This window comes from Lissotriton helveticus, chromosome 1_1, assembly GCF_964261635.1.
Source record: "Lissotriton helveticus chromosome 1_1, aLisHel1.1, whole genome shotgun sequence".
Taxonomy (NCBI): Eukaryota; Metazoa; Chordata; class Amphibia; order Caudata; family Salamandridae; genus Lissotriton; species Lissotriton helveticus.
In genome coordinates, this window is record NC_136057.1 from 57,903,074 (window position 1) to 57,915,505 (window position 12,432).

The 12,432-nt window shown below is 51.6% G+C and overlaps 1 protein-coding gene across 1 annotated transcript in view; it reads left to right on the top strand.

The window, feature by feature from the left end:
* Window positions 1–9,533: 9,533 nt before the first annotated feature.
* LOC144767479 (uncharacterized) overlaps window positions 9,534–12,432 on the top strand; it is a 67,054-nt gene continuing 64,155 nt past the window's right edge. Inside the window, exon 1 of the mRNA XM_078650898.1 lies at window positions 9,534–9,717. The gene's annotated coding sequence lies outside the window, so the exon portion shown is untranslated. The remainder of the gene's footprint in view (window positions 9,718–12,432) is intronic.

Here is a 12,432-nt window from a genome sequence, read left to right on the forward strand (position 1 = left end):
TGGTTTGCCCATACAAAAGGGGATGATTGACGGAGCATTTGAGCAAATCAAACACTCACCCCCAGTCAACTGATCTGGGTTTAAACCATCACCTTTCTTTAGCTCACTCTGCCACCCCAGTTCAGCATTGGCCATATACAAATCAGTCTGACCCTGTGCCTCATGGGAACAGTCCAGGCCGAACTGCCAAGCCATGTCTTTCCTGGACCAGAAACAAGCTTCCGAGGACCGGTTTCGGATTCATAATCCTCATCAGCCAGGCTATCTTGAATCCAGTGGCACAGTAAGCAAGGGACTCACGTCTGAGCATACCCTGCCATCTTATGGCTAACAAAGCGATACAAAAGGGGGTGATGGACGGAGCGTTTGAGCAAATCAAACACTCACCCCCAGTCAATTAATCTGGGTTTAATCCATCACCATTCTTTAGCTCACTCTGCCACCCCAGTTCAGACATGGCCATATGCAAATCAGTCTGACCCTGTGCCTCATGGGAACAGTCCAGCCCGAACTGCCAAGCCATGTCTTTCCTGGACCAGAAACAAGCATCCTGGGACCGGTTTCGGATTCATAATCCTCATCAGCCAGGCCAGCATATGGCCATGTCTGAACTGGGGTGGCAGAGCGAGCTAAAGAATGGTGATGGATTAAACCCAGATCAGTTGACTGGGGGTGAGTGTTTCATTTGCTCAGACGCTCCGTCCATCATCCCCTTTTGTATTGCTTGGTTTGCCCACCCTCAACCCTCACATTCTCGTGACCCCACTTGGTCTGCTCAGCCTCAACCCTCATATTCTCTTGTGCATGCTTGGTGTGCCAAGCCTCAACCCTCACATTCTCTTGTGCATACTTGGTCTGCCCAGCCTCAGCCCTCATATTTTCTTGTGCATGCATGGTATGCCCAGTGTCAACCCTCACATTCTCTTGTGCATGCTTGGTCTGCCCAGTGTCAACCCTCACATTCTCTTGTGCATGCTTGGTCTGACCAGTCTCAACCCTCACATTCTCTTGTGCATGCTTGGTCTGCCCATCCTTAACCCTCACATTCTCTTGTGCATGCATGGTATGCCCAGTGTCAACCCTCACATTCTCTTGTGCATGCTTGGTCTGCCCAGTCTCAACCCTACATTCTCTTGTGCATGCTTGGTCTGCCAGCCTCAACCCTCACATTCTCTTGTGCATGCTTGGTGTGCTCAGACTCAACCCTCACATTCCCTTGTGCATGCTTGGTGTGCTCAGACTCAACCCTCACATTCTCTTGTGCACTCTTGGTGTGCTCAGACTCAACCCTCACATTCTCTTGTGCACGCTTGGTCTGCCCAGCCTCAAACCTCACATTCAACTGTGTATGCGTGGTCTGCCCAGCCTCAACCCTCACCTTCTCCTGTGCATGTGTGGTCTGCCCAGCCTTAACCCTCACATTCTCTTGTGCATGCTTGGTGTGCTCAGACTCAACCCTCCCATTCTCTTGTGCACGCTTGGTGTGCTCAGACTCAACCCTCACATTCAACTGTGTATGCGTGGTCTGCCCAGCCTCAACCCTCATATTCTCTTGTGCATGCTTGATCTGTGCAGCTTCAACCCTCACATTCCCTTGTGCATGCTTGGTCTGCTCAGCCTCAACCCTCACATTGTCTTGTGCATGCTTGGTCTGCTTAGCCTCAACCCTCACATTCTACGGTGCATGCGTGGTCTGCCGGCCTCCACCCTCACATTCTCCTGTGTATGCGTGGTCTGCTCAGCCTCAACCCCCACATTCTCCTGTGTATGCGTGGTCTACCCAGCCTCACCTCAGAGTTGAGTTCTGTGTGATTACAAGATAAACCATGTCATCTGTAATTCTACGTGCTTGGTCATCCTCACTAATGATTGAATGTGTTTTACACCAAGCGCGTAGAATTACAGTTGACGTGGTTTATCTTATAATCTCAGTGAACTTTCCCCAGCACTTATTTGGTTGGAAATGACAAGGTGCCGCACATGATGATGCGGAATTAATGATTTTCGCAACGGCACGTAAAAAACTCAAGAAAAAACCTTTAGGTCCACAGCAATGACCTAATGTTTAATTTATATACTGCATGATGATTTTAATGCAATGTCTCACTGTCACTGTTGCCGACAATACACTCAAGATGGCGACGTGTCAGTGCGCATGCGCGCAGCGTGAGGCAGACAACAAACGCCTGACGCGCTCTTGGGAAGGCGCTTCGCGTTCTAGTGCTTGGCCTCCCGTATTTCCTGCACTTCCGGATCTTCCTGAGTTTCGCTTTCGCCTGGACATTGTGGATTACCGCGTCTCATTTCTACAAACGCCTTTTTTCCAGTTCTTCGTCCTGTTTTTTGCCCCATATCACTGCCTTGGCTCTGAGACCGCAACCCTTCACCCGCGAGGTTTTGAGAGTCGTGCCAGACGGTTTAGTTTGGTCTTCTGTCCGCTGGCCGGAGTTTCTCCCGTCGGCTGGCCGGTGACTGCCTGTTTCGTTCCGCCGGTTTTCATTCCCGTGAGGTTTGTTAGGTTTTGCCGTCTCTATCTCTTTATTGTTTATTCCCCCTTATTTCTACCACACTGAAAATCTTGCACACTTCCTTCCACTTCCAGCTGGGATTCACTCGTGGACTACAAAGAGACTTCGCTGCCCTCCTCTGGGTCATGGTAACAGCGTGCAGCGTTGCATTTATGTATTTGTTCTTTAAGGGGTTACATTGATGTATAAACAAATCTTTGCATGTTTCCTAGGCATACAGGTTCCAGCAATGACTGATCTGTTTTCTCCCTGACCTTAGTACCCTTGCATCTATCAGAGCCTTCGCTGGTGAGATAGCATTTAGATCTCTCTATTCCGTTCCATACAGAGTTGCAGTCATTGATCGTGTCTGTTGTGTTTTTCTCCAGTCCTTAGAATACCGTGATCATTGCTTTTCCATGGCACAAGAGAGATAACCATTCCATGCAAATAGGTATAATGGGTCAAGAAACTTTATTGTTGTTCCTAAAGAAGGTGAATGTAAACATGACTGAGTGTTTAATATATTTTCCTTACAGTGACTTCTTTCCCCTTCCTATCTGTCGCTCACTAGTGTCTGATAGGGGCGATAGGTGGCAGGGGAAGGTTGAGGACTTGTCTTCAGGTTCCTGACACTCCTGCGGAATAAGCCTGGTGAACCCTTACACTCACTATGTATCTCCCAACATTGACTAAACAAGTCTGTTTTTCCAGCTCCGAAGACGTTCAAACACCTTGAATCTATTGTCACTGTCTATTACGTAGAGGTGTGTCACATGATATTGTATAAACACTGTGATTTGCATTGCACTCGTACTCGTGAAGAAGGAGGTTGCCTCTGAAACGCGCCGAGTGACTTGGCTTAAAATAAAAACACACTGAAAAGGAATACTTGTGGCCCTGATATCGTTTGTGGGAAACCGGCAAAACGATTGTTGTTGAGATTTGGGGTTCGCGCCCCCGCCAAGGCCCGCCACTGAAAGCGGCTTGGGTTTTGCTGTAGGTTTACACATATATAGAAGTTGAGATGGACAAGGCAGGGGAAGAGAAATAAAGAGAAAGTTATTCGATTTTTACAATTGCATGGGTGAAAATCCTGAGATCGGTGCTTTGAATTTCGCTGCAGCAGGAATGCCCATGGTGAAAGGGGATTTATTTGTAATTACAAATATTCAGCAACTAAAGCTACACTTTCAAGTGCTATATGTATAAGTCTTTTTATTGTAATGTTATGCACTAGTCCACTAAACCTAGAACACATAACCCATTACAGGATTTCCTGCAATTGGAGTAACAAGCTGACTGGACAGCCATATAAAACCTTTTTGCAACAAAAAATATAGACTCAAACGCAAAACGAAATACCTTTATCAATGTGTGTTCAAGCTTCTTTGATAGTACTTGGCTGGTGGACTCTAGCCAGCTTGGGCTTTTAGATGCTTTTGACGGCCCTGGGTTCTGAAGGTTTAACACGATTAAATATTTTTGGGGTATCATACGGACTTCAATGACCCTAAAAGTGATAATAAATTCAAATGTATTCCAAATAGGGAGCCCCAAATATGTGTTGCCCGGGCCCTACAAATTATTAGCATATCAACGAACTAGAAGTCAGCTTCATATGCTAGTTATGAATAAAACAACCACCTTACTTTAGGGAACAAAGTCCGGATATCAAAGGTTCAACGTACAGAACTGTGGACAAAGGTGCTTAATAAAGACATGTACTCGGAGAGAAGAAACTAATATTGTTCTGTAAAAATATGCTTTTGTTTCCTCCTAGCATACCTCTTAATCCATTGCAGAGACAGCCTTCCACTGAGTACAAACATCAAAGAACAAGGTCTGAGCAGGTATTCGTGAAAATGAGTAACAACTCCAAACGGACCCATTCTGGACGAATGTATGACGTTACAACACATACATTTACAACGCATGCACTTACAATGCAATTTTTACATTGCAACGTCCACTGCAATGCATTCCATTACATCATACGACAATACATCACATTTTAAAAAACTACCTTTACAGCGCATTCCAATCATCGCATACTACCTTTACAACGCAAACCATTACATTGCATACCATCACATTGCATTTAAGGTAAGTATTTCTATTTCTATTTCTATTTCTATACGGAATTTGTTAAGCGCACGGTCACCCAGGGGTCTCATGGCGCTGAAGAAAGCAGATGGTAGATGGTAAGTGAAGGGGCAGATGGTGTATTGCTCTAACCGTACGCTTGTTTGAATAGCCGGGTCTTCAGGGCTCGTCTGAACTCTGTCAGCTTGGTACAGCTCCGGATGGACAGGGGCAAAGAGTTCCAGGTCTTTGGGGTGAGATATGCGAAGCTGGATCCGCCGAGTCGTTTCTTTTTAAAAGTCGGCACAGTGAGGAGGGACAAATGGGTAGAGCGAAGCTCGCGGGTAGGTTCATATTTGTTAATGAGTTGGTTGATGAACCTGGGGCTCTTTCCATGGAGAGCCTTGAAGATTATGCAGCCTGTCTTAAAGGTGATCCGATGGGTGATGGGGAGCCAATGGAGGGAGGCCAACAGAGGTTTGGCTGACTTCCTGCGATTGCTCTTGAATATTAATCTGGCTGCTTGATTTTGAGCAATCTGCAGGCGTTTAGCGATGGTGAGGGGAAGGCCCAGGTAGGTGGAGTTGGAAAAATCTAACCGCGAGAGAACCAATGCGAGCACCACCTGGATGAGAGCAGAGTGGGTCAGCAGATGAGCGATTTTTTTAATCTTTCTTAACTGAAAGAAGCAGGAGGAGATCACAGTTCCGACCTGGGTCTTCAGTGATAGATCGGCGCTAAGAGTGACCCCAAGACTTTTGGCTGACTGGGAGGGGGATGGAGGTGTACCCAGCGAGGATGGGCAAAAGTGGGGCCCCCAACTGAGTGCACTGTTGCTAGGGAGTACTAACTCAGTCTTTCCTGGGTTCAATTTAAGGTGGTTCCGATCCATCCAGCTCTGGATGTGCAGCATGGTCTTTTGAAATTCCTCGACAGAGTCCGGGGAGTTGAGGGGGAATACCAGCTGCAAATCGTCTGCGTAGTTGAATATCATGACCTTTCTATCTTTCAGGGAGTGCAGTAGGGGTTTGAGATAAAGATTAAAAAGGAGGGGGGACAGTGAGGAGCCCTGTGGGACACCGCAAGTGGTAGGGAGTGTGGGGGCTGTGAAATTCTCCAGCTTTACAGCCTGGGATCTGTCCATCAGGAATGACTTAATCCAAGAGAGAGCCGCGCCGCTGAGGCCGGCTTGTTCGACACGGTGTAATAGTATGGTGTGGTCCACCGTGTCGAACGCGGCCGATAGATCAAGCAGCACGAGGGCCTGATGGATTCCGCTATCGGCATTGGTCCTTAGGGTGTTCTGCACGGCGAGGATCACCGCCTCGGTGGAGTGTGCCTGGCGGAATCCCGCTTGGTTGGGTTCCAAGTAATCAGATGTTTCGATAAAATTGGATAAGCAGCTGGTTACGTGAGTTTCCAGTAGCTTAGCACCATAAGGGAGAAGGGAGATGGGGCGGTAGTTAGATAGATTGGATAGTATGGGGATACAAATTACTAATCTAACTACAGGGGGTGCATCAGTAGGATAAGTGTTGGGTAGTGTAGGGGTAACAATTACTATTCCAACTCCAGGGGGTGCAACAGTAGGGTAAGTGTTGGATAGTGTAGGGGTAAAAATTACTATTTCAACTCCAGGGGGTGCAACAGTAGGGTAAGTGTTGGATAGTGTAGGGGTAAAAATTACTATTCTAACTACAATGGTATGCGTTGTAATGCCTGCGTAGTAGTGAATTGCGATGTAGTATCATGCGTTGTAATGCCTGAATTGTAGTGTCATGCCTTGTAAAGGATGTTGCGATGTAATGCCTGCGTTGTAAGTGTATACAGGAGTTAAGACCACACACTGAGGCCACACTAAATCTTTGATGTATTATAACAAGGTCACAAAGTGACCCCCTTGCACAGTACACCTCAAGTCCTAAATTTCAGCAAGGATACATAGCATTCTGGGACATGTAGCTTGGATCTAAACACTGTTAATATGAGTGTTTACATATCATAATGCAATGTTCTTTAAAGAGCCATGGCTAAATGAAGGGATTCATATAAAACAGTGAGCCATGTAGTCTCACAGTTATTAAACATTAAACATGCACCTGCCGGCTGCATCCCCTGATGATGGTGCGAGGTCAGTACACTTGCCCCCTGCATCCCCTGATGACGGTGTGAGGTCAGTACACCTGCCCCCTGCATCCCCTGATGACGGTGTGAGGTCAGTACACCTGCCCCCTGCATCCCCTGATGATGGTGTGAGGCCAGCACACCTGCCCCCTGCACTCCCTGATGATGGTGTGAGGCCATCACACCTGCCCCCCAATGATAGCGTGAGGTCAGTACACCTGCCCCCTGCACCCCCTGATGATGGTGTGAGGTCAGTACACCTGCTCCCCCAATGATAGCGTGAGGTCAGTACACCTGCCCCCTGCACTCCCTGATGAGGGTGTGAGGTCAGTACACCTGCCCCCTGCACCCCCTGATGATGGTGTGAGGTGAGTACACCTGCCCCCTGCATCCCCTGATGATGGTGTGAGGTCAGTACACCTGCCCCCCAATGATGGTGTGAGGCCAGTACACCTGCCCTCTGCACCCTCTGATGATGGTGTGAGGTCAGTACACCTGCCCCTGCCCCCCGATGATGGTGTGAGGTCAGTACACCTGCCCCCCGATGATGATGTGAGGCCAGTACACCTGCCCCCTGCACCCCCTGATGATGGTGTGAGGCCAGTACACCTGCCCCCTGCACCCCTGATGATGGTGTGAGGTCAGTACACCTGCCCCCTGCATCCTCTGATGATGGTGTGAGGCCAGTACACCTCAGGCTGCACCCCCTAATGATAGTGTGAGGCTAGTACACCTGCTCCCTGCACCCCTTGATGATGGTGTGAGGTTAGTACACGTGCCCCCTCTCCCCTGATGATGGTGTAAGGCCAGTACAGCTGCCCCCTGCACCCCCTGATGATGGTGTGAGGCCAGTACACCTGCCCCCTGCACCCCCTAATGATAGTGTGAGGCCAGTACACCTGCCCCCTGCACCCCTGATGATGGTGTGAGGCCAGTATACCTGCCCCTGCACTCCATGATGATTGTGTGAGGCAAGTACACCTGCCCCCTGCACCCCCTGATGATGGTGTGTGGTCAGTACATCTGCCCCTGATGATGGTGTGAGGTCAGTACACCTGCCCCCTGTACACCCTGATGATGGTGTGAGGTCAGTACACCTGCCCCTGATGATGGTGTGAGGCCAGCACACCTGTCCCCTGCACCCCCCGATGATTGTGTGAGGTCAGTACACTTGCCCCCTGCTGATGGTGTGAGGTCAGTACACCTGCAGGCTGCCCCCCCCCATGATGGTGTGAAGCCAGTACACCTGCCCCCGGCACCCTCCTGATGATGGTGTGAGGTCAGTACACCTGCCCCCTGCATCCCCCGATGATGGTGTGAGGTCAGTACACCTACCCCCTGCTGATGGTGTGAGGTCAGTACACCTGCAGGCTGCACCCCCTGATGATGGTGTGAGGTCAGTACACCAACCCCCGGCATCCCCCTGATGATGGTGTGAGGTCAGTACACCAGCCCCCGGCATCCCCTGATGATGGTGTGAGGTCAGTACAACTGCCTCCGGCATTCCCCTGATGATGGTGGGAGGTCAGTACACCAGCCCCCGGCATCCCCCCGATGATGGTGTGAGGTCAGAACACCTCAGGCTGCATCCCCCGATGATGATGGTGTGAGGTCAGTACTCCCCAGGATGCACCCCTTGATGATGGTGTGAGGACAGTCCAACTGCCCCCTGCACCCCCTGATGATGAGGAGAGGCCAGTCCACCTGCCCCCTGCACCCCTGATGATGGTGTGAGGCCAGTACACCCGCACCCCCTGATGATGGTGTGAGGCCAGTACACCTGCCCCCTGCACCCCCTGATGATGGTGTGAGGTCAGTACACTTGCCCCCTGCTGTTGGTGTGAGGTCAGTACACCTGCAGGCTGCCCGCCCGATGATGGTGTGAAGCCAGTACACCTGCCCCCTGCACCCTCCTGATGAGGGTGTGAGGTCAGTACACCTGCAGGCTGCACGCTCCGATGATGGTGTGAGGTCAGTACACCAGCCCCCGGCATCCCCTGATGATGGTGTGAGGTCAGTATACCTGCCTCCGGCATCCCCCGATGATGGTGTGAGGTCAGTACACCAGCCCCCGGCATCCCCCCCGATGAAGGTGTGAGGTCAGAACACCTCAGGCTGCATCCCCCGATGATGATGGTGTGAGGTCAGTACACCTGCCCCCTGCACCCCCTGATGATGAGGAGAGGCCAGTACACCTGCCCCCTGCACCCCTGATGATGGTGTGAGGCCAGTACACCTGCCCCCTGCACCCCCTGATTATGATGTGAGGTCAGTACACCTGCCCCCTGCACCCCCTGATGATGATGTGAGGTCAGTACACCTACCCCCTGCACCCCCTGATGATGGCGTGACGTCAGTGCCCCCCAGGCTGCACCCCCTGATGATGGTGTGAGGTCAGTACACCTGCCCCCTGCCCCCCCTGATGATGATGTGAGGTCAGTACATATGCCCCCTGCACCCCCTAATGATGGTGTGACGTCAGTGCCCCCCAGGCTGCACCCCCTGATGATGGTGTGAGGTCAGTGCACCTCAGGCTGTATTCACACCTCTTGGTTGTGAGAGGTCTCACTTACCCCTGATGAAATGAAGGTAGCTGCAGCACAGACAGACCCTGAGGGCTCCTCTCCTCTGCAGGTGGCTGGGGCTTACTGCTGGCTCTGCCCCCGTTAACCCGGAAACTATCACACGCACCAGCCTGAGGAGAGCTCAGCCGCATCCGGTACTAGTGCTGGCTCTGCCGACGCTGACCTGGAAGCAAACATTACTGAGAGGGAGGGGGCGGGGTAATGTTATACTGAAAGAAGGCTTCTTCCGGCCTCCGCTGCTGCTGCTGACGATGCCCTCAGTGACCCGGACATTGTTCCTCTCAAAGGCCTGAGGAGAGCTCCATCGGCTCCGCTGCTTGTGCCGACTCTGCCCCGGATGACCCAGAAGTGAAACTGTTCATTAGTTTCCAACAGTGAAGGAGAAGAGAAGAGAAGAGACCCAAGGAGGAGAGAGGGTGAGATTGAGGGGGGGAGGAGAGGAGGAGGAGGGGCAGAGGGTGGCAGATTGGGGGGCAGAGGGGGGGCGAGGAGCAGAGGGGGGGGGAGCAGAAGAGGTGGAGGGGAGACCCTTGAAAGAGGAGAGAGGGTGAGAGGGGAGCGAGGGGTGTAGTGGGGAGGTGAGTCCAGGCCAGGGGTGTAGTGGGGAGGTGAGTCCAGGGGTGTAGTGGGGAGGTGAGTCCAGGGGTGTAGAGGGGAGGTGAGTCCAGGGGGAGAGGGGAGGTGAGTCCAGGGGGTGAGAGGGGAGGTGAGTCCAGGGGGGGGAGAGGGGAGGTGAGTCCAGGGGGGGGAGAGGGGAGGTGAGTCCAGGGGTGTAGAGAAGAGATGAGTCCAGGGGTGTAGAGGGGAGGTGAGTCCAGGGGTGTAGAGGGGAGGTGAGTCCAGGGGGGGGGTAAGTCCAGGGGGGGAGGGGAGGCGAGTCCAGGGGTGTAGAGGGGAGGTGAGTCCAGGGGTGTAGAGGGGAGGTGAGTCCAGGGGTGTAGAGGGGAGGTGAGTCCAGGGGGGGAGGGGAGGTGAGTCCAGGGGGGGAGGGGAGGTGAGTCCAGGGGGGATGGGGAGGTGAGTCCAGGGGGGGAGGGGAGGTGAGTCCAGGGGTGTAGAGGGGAGGTGAGTCCAGGGGTGTAGAGGGGAGGTGAGTCCAGGGGTGTACAGGGGAGGTGAGTCCAGGGGTGTAGAGGGGAGGTGAGTCCAGGGGTGTATAGAGGAGGTGAGTCCAGGGGTGAAGAGGGGAGGTGAGTCCAGGGGGGGGAGGGGAGGTGAGTCCAGGGGGGGGAGGGGAGGTGAGTCCAGGGGGGGAGGGGAGGTGAGTCCAGGGGGGGAGGGGAGGTGAGTCCAGGGGTGTAGAGGGGAGGTGAGTCGGGGTGTAGAGGGGAGGTGAGTCCAGGGGTGTAGAGGGGAGGTGAGTCCAGGGGTGTAGAGGTGAGGTGAGTCCAGGGGTGTAGAGGTGAGGTGAGTCCAGGGGTGTAGAGGTGAGGTGAGTCCAGGGGTGTAGAGGGGAGGTGAGTCCAGGGGTGTAGAGGGGAGGTGAGTCCAGGGGGGGAGGGGAGGTGAGTCCAGGGGGGGAGGGGAGGTGAGTCCAGGGGTGTAGAGGGGAGGTGAGTCCAGGGGTGTAGAGGGGAGGTGAGTCCAGGGGTGTAGAGGGGAGGTGAGTCCAGGGGTGTAGAGGGGAGGTGAGTCCAGGGGTGTATAGAGGAGGTGAGTCCAGGGGTGTATAGAGGAGGTGAGTCCAGGGGTGTAGAGGTGAGGTGAGTCCAGGGGTGTAGAGGGGAGGTAAGTCCAGGGGTGTATAGAGGAGGTGAGTCCAGGGGTCTAGAGGGGAGGTGAGTCCAGGGGTGTAGAGGTGAGGTGAGTCCAGGGGTGTAGAGGTGAGGTGAGTCCAGGGGTGTAGAGAGGAGGTGAGTCCAGGGTGTAGAGAGGTGGTGAGTCCAGGGGTCTAGAGGGGAGGTGAGTCCAGGGTGTAGAGAGGTGGTGAGTCCAGGGGTGTAGAGAGGAGGTGAGTCCAGGGTGTAGAGAGGTGGTGAGTCCAAGGGTCTAGAGGGGAGGTGAGGAACAATAAAAGCATTATAATGCTCCACTCACCATGGGAGAAGACTCTCAGGGCGAAAGGAGCATTATATTTTTTACAAAAAGCAAATCTAGTTTCAGGATTTTCTTTTTGCAAACAAAAAACAATAACTCCATGCTACAGGGCTGCGTCATACACATTGCCAGGAACCGCCGTCATATTTTGATAAATCCTTGGCAGTCATTTATAAATTATGTGGACGGCTCTCCACCATGGGTATGAAGTAATATATTCTGTTCCATTGGCAAAACCATACAGGCCATCCTCCAAGTAATAAATCAAGCCCATAATATTATATTCCATAATTGTGTATGGTTTGAATTTGTTCATTTGAGGTCCCTCGCTATTATTTGAATGTTCTGTTTTGGGTTGGACGTTACCTTGTTTGATGTACTGAGCAGAAGCGCAGGAAAGGCCTTGTTAGGAAGTGGCCAGGTCTTATAGGCATTGCGCCATTCACAGGTTGAATCTGATTCATCTGGAGTTGCTGTCTTTAGTGACAAAAGTTTCACTTCCATGACCTCCTGGAGGGTTCTACTCTATAATGGAATTCCGGATCGTTACAATTCCGTTTGATCACAGTGACTTTTTGTTCTTCTGCAAGTGAAGTTCCAAGGTGTTGATCTTTTGGTCAATTGAGCAAAGAGAGAGGAATAGTTTTGGTGCCTCTGATTGATAAAGGGACATGTATGCTCTGATTAGTCACTGAATTGATGGTAAATGTAGTTTTTTGTGTTTGACTGTTCTTAAAGGCGGCTGCGAATATTGCAGCAAAGATTGAGGGGCATAATCCTCACCTTAGTGTAGTTAATAGAATTGATAGTTCTTGACACAAAACTCGCTAAACCTTTTATCCTTCTAAATGTTCTGTTACGTTGTACACTCCAGTGCACAGGAACAGTATCCAGCTCACAGAAAGCCCTTTAAATGTTCAATTATGGCATACACTCCAGTGCACAGGAACAGTTGCAACTCACAGAAAGCCTCTTTAAATGTTCAATTAAGGCATCCACTCCAGTGCACAGGAACAGTATCCAGCTCACAGAAAGCCCTTTAAATGTTCAATTATGGCATACACTCCAGTGTTCGTGAACAGCTTCCTGTTTAA